Here is a 12,696-nt window from a genome sequence, read left to right as displayed (position 1 = left end):
GCAGCCCTGCAGCCGAGCAGAGCGGAGCGGAGCGGAGCGGAGCTGAACAGAGAGAGCAGCACAACGCAGGCCCCCCCCCCCCCCCCCTCCCCGGGGCCCCCACACCAGCCTGTCTTATCCTTGGCAGCTGCTGTGGAGAGAGGCAGTCTGTCGGACAAGGGGGGGAGGAGGGGGGGGGGACACATGGAGCCAGCCACTTTTACTCATGGAGGGAAGGAGAAGGAGGGAGGAAGGAGAGGAGGGGAGAGTTGGAAAGCAAGTGAGATAGAGAAGGGAAAACGAGGAGGAGGGGGGTTGTGTTTATTGCTGTGGTATGAAAATCGGGAGTAGCAGTGGCCAGAGAGGGAGAACAGAACAGATTGTTGAGAGTAGCTGCAGAGCTAATTGTTCTTGCGGTTTCTGCGCAGACTGTGAGGGAGCAGGCGGATCTCATCTGCTCTGTCAGTCAGTCAGTATGTCAGTCAGTCAGTCAGTCAGTCAGTCGGCCTCTCCCTCTGACTCTCTGTCTGGGTGTGAAAGTAAGGCAGTGTGTCAGTGTCAGGCTGTGTCAGCCAGCAGAGTTCCCCGCTTGCTGTACAGGACTGTACTTTACTGTACTCGTACTGTATCAACTCCCTGCTATGCTTCACTTCCTGACTGGGGGTGGGTTGGGGGTGAAGATGATGGTTGGGGTTGGTGGGGGGTTGGCAGGGTGAAAGCATTGAGGAAGTGTTGAGCACCCAGCCTGTCTGTATCTTCCCTCCTGCACCCCTCCTTCCTCTCCGACAGCTTTCCCTCACACCCTAGAGAGTTTCCGTCTTCAACTTTTCCTCAATTTGACGGTTGAAAGTGGATATGCTCCTGTCCAAAGATTACACTTTGGCAGTACCCTCTCTACCCCCGCCTCCCTTGGGTGACCATCACAGCCTCAGTCCATGAGTTCACCCAGACACGCCAGACTGTGAAGAATCAAGAAACAATTTGATTTCAAACCCTTATTTGATTTATAAGGCACTCCCATCAGAACCCTATCAGGTCACACCAAGCATCTGTGTGCTAAGAGCCTGTGGAGTTTTGGGAAAGGGCAAAGGGCAAGGGAGTACAGAAAGAGAAAAAGAGTGAGAGAGAGAGAGAGAGAGAGAGAGAGAGAGAGAGAGAGAGAGAGAGAGAGAGAGAGAGTCCACAGGGCTCCTGCCTCACTCCCTGCCTCTGCTCCACAAACACAGCTGTCAGTCTGTTGTCTCCTGTCTGGGGCTGCTCCTAGTCTTTCTCCTCAGGTCTCATTCACATTTGTAGCAATGATCAGCTGGAGAGCAACACAGGACAGGCTAGACAGAACCAAAATGAACCAGGCCAAAGCAGACCAGGTCAGAGCAGACCAGGTCAGAGCAGACCAGATTAAAGCAGACCAGGTCAGAGCAGACCAGGTCAGAGCAGACCAGGTCAGAGCAGACCAGGTTAGAGCAGACCAGGTCAGAGCAGACCAGGTCAGAGCAGACCAGGTTAGAGCAGACCAGGTCAGACCAGGTCAGACTAGATTATCTGAGCATATCAGACAAGGTCGGAAATTAGTTGAGATCAGGTCAGTCCAGACCAGGCCAAATGAAACCAGGCTACAGCAGATAAGGCCAAACCAGACCAGCCTCTATACGCCTCTTTTGTGTCAAGTCAGCACCTCATTCCGTCCTCCTTTGTTATTGGTTGACGTGGGAGATCTTTTCTTAGCCGATCATACTGATTACCCAACAGAGCACAAATGTGTTTGAGATAGCGGCCCACTCAACTGATCTATCTTCTCTGGAATGCTGTGAGAAACACTGACCCTCTCTAATGACATGAATCTAAAAAGCATGCTCTGGTAAGAGTTCAGCACGGATAGGCTAATTGAAGCCAGCGACTGAGAATACTCAGTTTTCTTTTTTGATGAATTGTTGTCCTCGACGTAGGCCTCCCCGAGCGTCCTCGCTGGCTGTGCAGCAGACCTCCCACGGAGCGCTGCCTGGACCCACACACTGGCTGGGGCAGGTAGGGGACGTAGCCGGGTCCTCCCCCTCTCATCTCGACCTCAGGAGGACGAAGGCATGAGTGCAGCTCATTGGTTTTTAAAAGGGGCGAGGGCGCCAGGGAAACGCATAGAGAGAAAGCGCGCAAGAGAGAAAGAGTCTTACAGAGGAATGAAAGAAACCGTGAGGCTTGGAGGATAATAGCGAGCGAGTGAAAACTCGGTGGGCTCTCCCTTCTCCCGTTCGCTCTGTTTCTCTCTCTCTTCCTGTTCCCAAGTCCCAGTTTCCCCCCTCCTACTCTCTGTGTGGTCCGGAGCTGAGAGTCATTCCCAAACAATCGGCATTAATCCAGAGAGCGAGGGGCCTGGAGCACAGGGCTGCCAGACTGCCAGAGCCCCCTCAGCCCTAGCCCCCTCAGCCCTAGCCCCCTCAGCCCTAGCCCCCTCAGCCCTAGCTCCCTCAGCCCTAGCCCCCTCCGTCCTAGCCCCCTCAGCCAGAGCCCCCTCAGCCCTAGCTCCCTCAGCCCTAGCCCCCTCAGTCCTAGCTCCCTCAGCCAGAGCCCCCTCAGCCCTAGCTCCCTCAGCCCTAGCCCCCTCAGTCCTAGCCCCCTCAGCCCTAGCCCCCTCAGCCCTAGCCCCTCAGCCCTAGCCGTCTCAGCCCTAGCCCCTCAGCCCTAGCCGTCTCAGCCCTAGCCGTCTCAGCCCTAGCCGTCTCAGCCCTAGCTGTCTCAGACGCACGCTATACACTCCCGCTGCAAAGCCACACCATGAGGCCGCAACCTGTAGTGAAACACACTGCTGCACAGAAAAACAACATAGCTTGCTAAGGTTCTGTACACGTTAGCTTAGCATAACAAAGCATAGCTCGCTAAGGTTTTATACATGGTAGCTTAGCATGACACAGCATAGCTTTGCACATCAAATCGTGTGTGCTACTGAATGTCCTTACAGTAGCAAAACAGCATGTTATAGCATTCCATAGCATCAACAAGCAGACAAATAGGGTACAGTAGAAAGTCCTACAGAAAAGCCTACTATAGTGTAAGACAGCCTAACTGTGGACAGTGTGACGTTGTTCAGGACCCCTTCAACACTCCAGGGGTTGGAAGGAGAGCTGTGTTTTACCTCCAGTGAAGGCTTCACATTGACCAGGAGCCTGCCCCCCTCTCAGGCCCAACCATTGGGGATTAGCCAGCATCGTGCTCTGCTGTAGCCTGGAATGTATGTCCTGGCACAGCTCACAGTAAATTGCAGTAATCAGCCTTTACTCTAATTCAGTCGTTTACCTGGCTTTACACATTCATCACTTTTGTATGATTCCAGGCCACAAATGATGAATTGGAGTGTTTGTGGGGCCCCCAGTTACCACCCCCCAACACAGAAAACATGTTCAGCCAGTCCACCCCACCCCCCTCCCTTCCCCGCCCCCCTTTCCTTCCAGCCCCTCTGTACCTAATCACCAAGCCTGGCCAGCCATTAGTCAGTCTTCAGACACCCTGAGACCATGTCCGGGCCGGTCCCCGCCCCCCGGGCCCTCCCACAGGCCAGAGGGGGGGCCGTGCTGCTGGAAGGGCGGGTGTATGGAGATGTGGCGTGGAACCGGGTCACTTGCTCCCTTACGGCCATTACTGTAATTACGCTTGGCGTTGTTAATTGTTTTTTCGTCCTGCTTAATGAGGTGGGGGGGGGGGGTTGTGCAGTGTAATTATAGGTGGGGGGGAGTCAGGGGAAGCAGGCAGGACGGAGGGCGGGACGGGAGGGAGGGTGGGTGGGTGGGTGCGGGGGTGGGGGGCAGTGCAGTGGGGGGGCAGGATGGGAAGAGGGGGGAGAGAGGGAGGAGGCGACGGAGTGTGCGATTGAATTGTCAGTCCGGGTTATGATTAGGAGGCGCAGATGCAGTCATGTGAGTAATGCATTTCATGCCTGTTGATTCAGCGATTTCTCCCGGAATGCGGAGGCTGGCCGCACTCTCTCCTCAGCCCTCGCTCGGCCTGCCCTGCCCTGACGGAGACGCACGGAGGGTGGGGGGGGGAGTGATGAGCGCAGGAGGAGAGGAGGAGGTGGGGGGGGGGAGACAGAGGCTCATCACGTGGGAGGAGCGTGCACTTACTGTAAATACGTTCTTGTTTTTCGCCCCTGGTTTGCAGTGCCACCGTCGTTCTGTTTCAGAACGTCACAAGGCAATGCTTAGCCGTGATGGGAAATGCCTTTGGAAAAAAATGTCATGTACTGTTTAATGTGTTTATACATTTGACACTAGAGAAGCAGCAGGTTTACTTTGGCCTTTAGCATGGACAGAGACACAATGTGAACGTCTACACACATTTCCTGTCTCCCCAAAGAAAGACATGTACAGGCGCACAGTGCTTCACAGCGTGAGCTCAATCACTTATTTCCAACAATGAATCAAGGGACATCGGTTCAATATGTCAGACTGTTTCTACACGGATGTGTGGCTACTGAGAGAGGCCTGAGCTGGAGCAGACGAGGAGTCGCGTCTCCTTGGGTCTCTCGTGGTGGGGCTGTGTGCTCTCCTCTGTCTGCACATGCTGCACATTTCTGTTTGGAGTGTCAGCTAAATATCTGACACCCCCGAGAGAAAGGGTGTCTGGGGGCTGTGTGCGTTCTGGGATGTTCCGCCAGGCCATGTTTACCTTGATCGGCCAGAATAGCAGTTGTGGATGCCAGCCTGTAGCCAACTGCCGCCGTACCACCCTGAAACCCCTTCTACCCTTCCCTCGTGAACCCCGTTGTGGATGGGGGTCGTCCTCCACCATCCCGTGTATTCTGTGTGCGACTCTGCACTGCCTGAGCCTAATCCAGCCTTGACTTATCTTCTAGAGGCTACGGAGAGGGAGGCTGGGGGAAAAAAGTGGGAGAGAGAAGTTGGCAATAGACTGGAGAGAGACTAGTTAGAGGCTGGAGAGAGGCTGGAGTGGCAGATCGGGGGAGGCAGGCGGAAAAAGACTGCTTCAAGGCTTGTGGGCGGCTGGAGAGAGGCTGGAGAGAGGCTGGAGAGAGGCTAAAGAGAGGCTGGAGAGAGGCTGGAGAGAGGCTGGAGAGAGGCTATGCTTGGCGCTTGGGTTCCTAAGCAGTGAGGTAGTGCCCATGCTGTAATCGTATGACACAGTGAGACAGTGTGTTGAGTCTGTCTGTTGGGGACATCACATCATGGAAAACACAGCACGGCCACAGACAACAGGGATACTGTGTACGTGTGTGTGTGTATGTGTACGTGTGTGTGTGTGTGTGTGTGTGGAGGTGGTCATTGCGTAATCGTTCGACAGGCTCCTTGGAAATTCTCGGGAGTCGACAAACGCTTGTGACCCAGAAACCATGCCTTCCCACACAGCCTCTACATTCTGTCTGCACTGCACAGTATGGCCCGGGACGTGATGCAGGTGCAGGGGCTCGGGGGGTGTGTGCACCTGCGTGAGTGTGTTGTGCACATATGTGTGTGTGTGTGTGTGTGTTGTTGCTACAATGTGGGTGTCTATTTGAAATGTCCACAGCAACCTGTTCCCACCTCTCCCACTGGGTCAGCTAACGAAGAGGTCTAATTGGGTTGGTTTGGGGGTCTTAGGGGGCGGACTGGACCAGTTGGGACCCGTGAGGAACCCCCCAGGGTTGCCACTGCGCCCCTTTGTCTCGCTCTACCCTATCCCCCTAGGGTGAGGATTATCGAGGTTGTCTGTGCGTGTGTGTTTGTGTTTCTGCATGGGTATGGTTCAACCTTGTTGGGACAGAGAGCAGGTCATTTTAGCAGACACGGAGGGTTGTGGGCCTCCAGTTTTCAGGGTTTAAGAAGGCCTGAACATCAATGAAACTTTGATTTACTCTCACAACATGCAAGGTTCCAAATCCCTTTAAAAACAATTTGAGAGCTTATCACAATAGATGAACAGTTGATTGCCAACTCTGATTTAAAGCTATTTGGAAAGCTTGCATCTTGATTGATTATAGCTCATAATTCATGTTGAGTTACTTAAAAAAAAGGGATTATATATTTAACAGGAGGGAAACATTTATAAATGAACCGCTTGCAGATGCCAGGACATCAGATGGGAGGAAAAAGAGGAAAGTTTGGGAGATTTTCCATCTCCAACAAAGGCAGTGAGAGAGAGGAGGACCTGGAGAGAGGTTGAATACAGGTTCCCTCTCCCTCCATCCCGCCCTCTTCCATTCCCCCTCCCTCCACTGGGTTATTGTCCTCCCCATCCCCTCCCTTCTTGTCTTCCGGTCGGGGCCGGAGTGGTTCCCGTTGGCCGCAAACAGGATTAGAGGCACCCGCAGCTCCGGTCATTCTATGTGGATTTGGGAGCGTTACAGCGGCTTGGCCTGGCTGTGCTGCTTTAATTACCTGGCCACCAGGGGGCCTCAGATTGACCCCGCGGGGGAGAGCTGGGGTATGGAGGAAAAGCTTTTGTCTCTGCACGGGAATCATCCCTCAGCACCTCTCATCGGGTCAAACTGTACTTAGCCCTGACAACCATGTTTAACCCCTACCCTGGTAGGCCTCAGTGTTACCCTTACCCTCCAGATGTGGCCAACCTCCCGACACAGACGGCTGTTCTCTGAGGGTCACAGAAACACCAGCGTGCTGTTTGGAAGCTAATGGGATGGAAGGTAAAATGGTCCAGGTTGGCTTTATTTGGGTTAAGGTTAGGTGTGTGTATTTGTTCTGTGTGTGTGTGTGTATGCTTATGTGAGAGAGTGCTGTGTGTGTGTGTGTTTGAGTTGAAGCGTGTGTTGGTGTGAGGGGCGTCAGGGGATTTGGTGGGTGCAACTATCTCTTTGTAAGTGCGACTCTGCTAATAGCTGTTTGCTTAGCCGTTGTCTAGATGACAGGAGCGAGGCTATGCATGGCCCAGGCGTCCAAGCAAGCCATGTTTTCACTGACTCGGGTCGGATTAGGCCTCTGTTGATGCCCCTGGCTTGGCCAGACTTTGAGCACCTGAGCAACCACATGACAGGCGGGGGGGAAACAGGAGAGGTCAGGACGAAAATGATGCCATTCAATGCTGCCCGTGTGGTTGCTTGTGCTCTGCTCAGTGCAGCAATTCACATATTTTCAAGGCCTTGTCTACTGCAGATGGGAGAGATGTCATCGTATTATATTGTGTATTATTTTAGATTTCTCGGATAGAAAGCACAGCTTGAGGGCCAAATGGTTGCCTGTGGATTGAGAAAATTCCTGGCATGTGTAGGTATTCTGAGTCTGTGTGTGCGCTTACACGTGTGCATGTGTGTGTGGGTGTGTTTGTGTGTGTGTGGGGGGGGGGGGGTAAGGTTGGAGAAGAGCAAGAGCAGGGATCTGCTGGGAAGATGACGAAGGCAGAGCGCGGGTACAGACAAAGGTAGGCCTGTGTGCCACTGCCTCCCCTGACCTGTGGAAAATTCCCTATCAAAGCTCTGCCAGGCGGGGGGGTTTGGGAGATGGGGTGGGGGGTGGGGGGGGGTGGCTCTTTGAGGGTGGAGAGGTTTTGTTGAGTGGAAGCCAACAGTGACCAGGAGGGCCAGTTGAACTCTAAAAGCGTTGGCCCCCCAAAAAACTAGCAACATTGAGACAGGATGTAGAATGTAAATGCATTCATTTTGCAGATGCGTTTCAATATCTATGTGGCAGGATTCACTCCACAGAATTTGGGGGTTAGGAGGTGGGGTACTTAACAGCAGTTTCCCAATGGATCCATTGGTGGATTGTCAATGGGATATCAATGTAAATGTGAGATTAGTCTATTCGTATTTCTACAGTGTTTTCAGGAAACGATACCATCGGTGAGCCCTCTTTCTCCCTGTGATCATCATGATGTCCTCATCAGCTCTGCTACCTCATCTCTCGTGGCCAAACCTCCTCCCTCTGTTGGATGGGGCCTGACTACTGTGCACAGCCTCCTTCTCCACTCGAACCTCTCTCCGGGTTGGAGTGGCTCCTGTGATGTCTGTCAGATCTGTTGCACTCCCATTGGACCTTTGCAGATTCCAGAAATGGCATGTGTCCTCAGGCTGTTCACCTGTGGTTGGCCCAGACCCTCCCCCCACCACCCCGGCCCCTCCCCTATCCAGGTGTGCTGAGTTAAACCAGGCCTCTCCCTCCCAGGCTGCCAGGGCACACCTATACACATCTATGCACGCACACACACACACACACACACACACACACACACGCACCAGCTCTCTCTCATGCCGATAACCGATAGATTCGTTCCAGAGCCCCAAGTCAACAGGGAGTGGTACAGTACTAGATTTGACAGCAGTATGAGTTATCGTCTGGACATGACTTATGCATTGTTCAGAACACACTGTTCTCTCTCCAGGCGAGTATGAAAACTCTATTGGCTTCCTCTGACAGGACCTGGTCCGGCACACGGGCTCCTCCAACCTGCACGCCTACATGTGCATTCCAGAAGATCATGTCTACGCCGGACAGCGAAGAGGGGGCAGTTGTCTGTGCTGTCAGGGGGGGGGGGCAGAGAGGAAATTGCCCCAGTCTGCCAAGCCCCAGTGGATCCCCAAGACGGGCTCTGTCGGGGTTACCAGCCCCCTTCAATCAGGACCCCTGGAGCAGACAGGACCCCTGCATCTGGTCCTGCTTAGGACTGGTCCTGCTTCCAGCCTTGCCGTCTGATTCACTTTACAATCATTCGTCTTTCCCTCCGACTTTCTCCTCCGGAGTAAAACTTCAAAAAGGTTTGCAGTTGCACGCGCGGGCGCGCGGAAGGTACGCGTGAGCGTGTGGGCACGCACGCACGCACGCGCACCGCGTCGTGTGTGTGAAAGTGACGGCGCTTGGAAACGGCTGGGCTCGCGTCTCTGTCATGTAACCAAAGCACACGCGAAAACAGCTGGGACTTGGGAAACACATACGCCGACTTAAGACAAATACAAAAATAAACAGTCTTTCATGTGCATATTCACAGCCCCCATCCTCCCCCCCCCCCCCGTTCTACTCACAAACACACACAAACTGCACACACCCCAAAATGAGGAAAGGTCAACTCTGACTTAGCCCCCCCCCCCCCTCCCCACCTCCACGCCCCCCACACCCTCTCAGACATTCCTCAAGCACCTGCACTCACTTAATATTTTGGCAGGAGTGGAAGAAAGCGTCTCTCCGCTCAGAGCCTGTCCTGTTTGTTCACCGAAGGAAACAAGTTTGGTTTTAATTAGAGCCCCTGCCAAGAGCTGAGGTAATTGCCGCTCGGCGTGTCTCACTCTCTTTCTTTCGACTTTCTTCTTCTGCAGCTTCATGGTTTCAAAGAACCAGGGAGGGAGGAGTGCACATGAATGACAACAAAAAAAAAAACATGAGAAAACGCCTGCATTGTGTTGGTTAGTTTGAGACCATGCTGTAGGTGTGCTGGTACAATCAGAACCAGACACTGCCGTGAAAACTGGCGTTGTGGCCGACGCTGATAGACCTGTTAAGGAAGTGATGTACAGTACGTTGGGTGCGTCTGAATGTCAGAGAGCTCACCGTGCTCACTGGGGTTTGAGGGGTCTCCGCCAGCACCTCATCCATCTCACCATGTCTCTCTGTCTTAGCCTCTCCCTTTATTTCTCTTTATTTCCCCCCCCCCCCCTCTCTCTCTCTCTCTCTCTCTCTCTCTCTCTCTCTCTCTCTCTCTCTCTCTCTCTCTCTCTGCTGCTCACGTTGGCCCGGTGCACAGTTTTGTCCCCTGGGGTACAGGGTTCCGCTCTCCTCTCCATCTATCCTCCTCCCCCTCTTTCTGTCTTCCATCTCTCTGTCTCCCCTCCTTCCTCCCTCCCCACCCCACCTGCAACCCAGCTGTGGCCTTGTGCAGCTCATGAAAATTCCCACCAAATTATTCTGACAAAACACCAACATCTGCTGCTGAGAGACACCCCCCTCTACTCACACAAACACACACACACAAGTTCACACATACACATGCACACACAAACACAAGTACGCACAGATCCAGTCTAAGCACCTTCATCCCTCATCGCATGGTTCTGTTCTGTGTCTGTCTTTTCCTCCAGTCACTTCCATCTCACCTTGCGCAAACAGTCACAACCCCGGGAGATGGAGAGAGTGTGCGTGGGATACCGGAAGACAGCTTGAATTTGTCTGTCTTTCAGTCTGTGCATATGGCCACTTCAGGCATGCATTTACTCCTGGGTTTTGCGTTGTTCGGCCCAGTTTCAAACGAGCGAAGCACATGCTGGGGACTTTTATTTTGACGTGCACTGCAGGGGCCGCAGGGATGCCTGGTTGGTTGTTCTCCATCGAGGGCCCTGCGGAGCCTTCAAGGCTCTGAACTGGCGATGAGGTGCCATTAAGCAGATTTATTGCTCCGAGCTTATTCACAGCCTGTGGATAAAAAACGAAGACAATTGAATTATGCATTTGGAAGCGAGCAGAGAAAAGCCACTAGGGACCTTTAGACTGTGCAAATTCAAACCGGACGAGTAGCTCCCTCTCCGTCTTCCTGTGCTTCTGACGACCCCTTCGTGTTGATAAGGACAGGGACTGAGATGTGGGCGGCTGGCCACGTCGACATGGTGACGAGCTCAAGGGCCCCAGGAGCCTCTCTGCTCCTTGGGTGCAGATTAGGGGTGGACAGGCCAGGGCTGGGCCCCTAGGAGGTCAGAGCGGTCAGGTGTGTGTTCTTGGAGGAGGGAGGGAGGTGCAGGAGGAGAGAGGCCTCTTACACTCCCCTGGGTCAAGGCAGACATATTTGATGTTGACGGGCCCTCACATGTCAAGTCCTGTCATATCTGTTCAGTGTCCTGCAAACGCACCCTTTTGTTTCCGTGTGATGAGGTCATATCCTTCACCCCCGGCCTCCCATTTCACAGACACACACCAAGTCCACACCCATATTAGCAGTGTTTTTGTGGATAACCAGTCAAGTGATGGCATGTTGTTTACTTTTGGCCTCGGTGGCAGTGACTCTCTTACAGACAGAGGTAGTGCCTGGAGGATAGCAGGACTAGGGTGATTCACTGCCCAACGAATTACACATGTGTGGAAAAATGGACTGAGCTGTCATATCTCACTTTTTTCAATGGAGGTGAAATCAACCATGAGAGACACTCTTTAATATTTTGTTATCCGGACTCCATGGCCACATTCTCTGGATTTCCTATAAAAATCATTTCCCCCCCTTTCCTTTGCAGAAGAAATGAATATGCCAGATGTACTCCCTGTCCCTCATTTTGAAGGACCAACATGTTTTAGCCATTTGTCCAAGCTCATGTACCCTCACTGCTACTAAATAGGAAATGGATGCCGAACGTTCAAAACCAAACAACAAAGTGATAAACCATGTTTACCACAGGACCTAAGTTAGTTGCCCATCGGTTTGTGTAATCCGTAGCCTCTGCTAACTTGGTGCGTGGTGGGTTTTCAAACGACGTGTGAGTGTGTGTTTAGGATCAGGCACATCGCCCCCTGTCCACTGAAGGGCACACTGCACCTCAGGCCTGGACGAGCGTGAGAGGTGGACTGGACCCTGGGTCCGGGGTGATAAATGTAGAGTTTGTTCCAGCTGTGACTGAGCCCTGGGGTCTTCTGGCTGGTCAGCACAGGCCTGTCTTTGTCCACGCCAAGCTGTGTGTGGCTCCCTATCTTAAGAGAGTCATAATCACTTTGACGAACGGCTTCTACAAACACACTCCCACAGCTGTCAGAGAGAGGTGCACCCTGGGAGAGCATGACGAAGGGAGGGGCTGGCCGCACACTGTGGCGTGCCCCTCCACTGGACAGTATGTGTTTATGTCTGTGTCTACATGCTATTCTATGTGTGTATTCATGGTTGTGGGCGTGATGACCAAGTCCAGTGCTGTAATGTAATGACTGGAGGATACGCCTCGTGTTTCCCCCAAACAAACAAACTGCTATGGCAACGGATCAACAGCCTCAACTGTTTTAATTGGGTTGAATAAACTAGACTGAAAGTTCCTTCGTTTCTGACGTCTACATCTTAATGTTAGTGAACACAACACACACAGAATTAGGCTATCCATTTATTTCGCCAATGTCATTTTTGTATTGTTGTTTTTTTTTACAATGGCTCTGGTTAACCGTGACTGAATGGGGCCTTGAGAATACAGAGTGGACTGAAGACTACGACATCATTCATTCAAGACCAGGGAAAATCTCCTGTCATGCATGAGGCTGAAATCATCTCACCCCCTAGCCCCCAGTCCCTCCCACCAGTCCCCACCCCTTCCCCAAGTCCTTGAAGAGACATTTTCATGTCTCCCGATGCCTTCAGGGTGACCTTAAAAATAGCCCGCTGCTTAAGCGTCGGGGCTCTGCGGGCCGTAACAGAGCGCTCTGTTCATGACCCGTGCTGAAGTGCCTCCTGTCCCCGGGGCTGATTCATGGCCCGGGGGTCACTCACTCACTGTGTATATCAGGTTCACAGTTTGTTGCCTTTAGCAGCTGTTATTGCAGTTAAGAGGGTGAAGCGCCCGACCGCTGTTGCTACCACAGAGCTCCAAGCATGACCGACAAGACAGCAAGCCGGTCCTGAGGAGCCGCAAAGCGCCAGGCCCCCGAGGAAGAGAGGCTCGTTGTGATGCCGGCGTAGCACCAGAGCTCGGCTGAGGGAAGGGAGGGATAGGAGAGGCTGGTGCCCAGGCTGTGTGCATCTTTTGGGCTGGCAGCCGTGGCAGAGCAGGCTAGGTGGTCCGGCCTTGTTTACCCGTGTAGCCGCACAGCACACAGGCTTGTTTAAAGAGAG

The sequence above is a fragment of the Hypomesus transpacificus genome, chromosome 15, assembly GCF_021917145.1.
Source record: "Hypomesus transpacificus isolate Combined female chromosome 15, fHypTra1, whole genome shotgun sequence".
Classification (NCBI taxonomy): Eukaryota; Metazoa; Chordata; class Actinopteri; order Osmeriformes; family Osmeridae; genus Hypomesus; species Hypomesus transpacificus.
Note: the sequence above shows the minus strand (reverse complement) of the source record.